General features: G+C 28.5%; 1 pseudogene; it reads left to right on the top strand.

Annotated features, from left to right (window-relative positions):
• The first annotated feature begins 15 nt into the window (after positions 1-15).
• On the top strand, positions 16-576 carry LOC110596712 (annotated as a pseudogene).
• Positions 577-931: the final 355 nt, after the last annotated feature.

The raw sequence follows: 931 nt of genomic DNA, 5'->3' as shown, positions 1-931 counted from the left end.
ATCAAATAATAATTTCTAGATTCTGAAAGAAAATGTGGGACCCCTCCGCCTATTCACAATGGTGACATTACTTCATTTCCATTACCAGTACATGCTCCATATTCATCAGTTGAGTATCAGTACCAGAATTCATATCAACTTGAGGGTAACAGGCAAATAACATGTAGAAATGGAAATGGGCAGAACCAACAAAATGTTTAGGTAAGTTCTTTAAGATTCTGAAAGATCCTTTTAAAAAAGTGTAATGAGTACAATATTTTCTGTTTATAATATAATTTTTTCACACAACCATTCTGCCTAAAGCTTGATTCTTAAATATTTATGCATGAGAAAGTATATTTTATATAATTATTTAATTTATTATATATAATTATTTAATTTATTTTATATATTTAGTTGACAAATAAAAATTATATATAGGACAACAAAAACTTTATTCCAGACCAGGCGAAGTGGTTGAGTTTTCATGTAAACCTGGTTATCATCCAAAAAAGGCCAAAATCATCATTTTGAGTAATGTGTCAGAATGGGAAACTAGTATATCCCAGCTGTGAAAAAAAAAGCTCCTTGGCATAAGTGGTTCAGTTCTTAAGATGTACACATTTGTTCAGAGTTTTTGTTACTAATATAGTTCTCGATTTTATTTTTCAAGCATTGTTTAACTTATTTTTATTGTTAAATGAAAAAGTAAGTTGATTTGTGATGATATAATTGTAATCTGAGACCAGTGCCTCATTTCTTAAATCACTATATTCAAAACTGGCAAACAAATATGCTATATGTTCAAGTTATAAAATATTTATGGAAATAAATTAGATGCAATTATTTCAGAGCCTATCTCTACCTATTACACTTGCAAACCACTTTTTTTCCTCCTTTAATTTTTATTAAAAATTGTGGGGTACATTTTAGGGTGAGGTATACAAATATT

The sequence above is a fragment of the Carlito syrichta genome, unplaced genomic scaffold, assembly GCF_000164805.1.
Source record: "Carlito syrichta isolate Samal-C Ts95f unplaced genomic scaffold, Tarsius_syrichta-2.0.1 Scaffold111703, whole genome shotgun sequence".
In the NCBI taxonomy this organism is placed as follows: Eukaryota; Metazoa; Chordata; class Mammalia; order Primates; family Tarsiidae; genus Carlito; species Carlito syrichta.
This window is presented reverse-complemented; position numbering and strand designations above follow the sequence as displayed.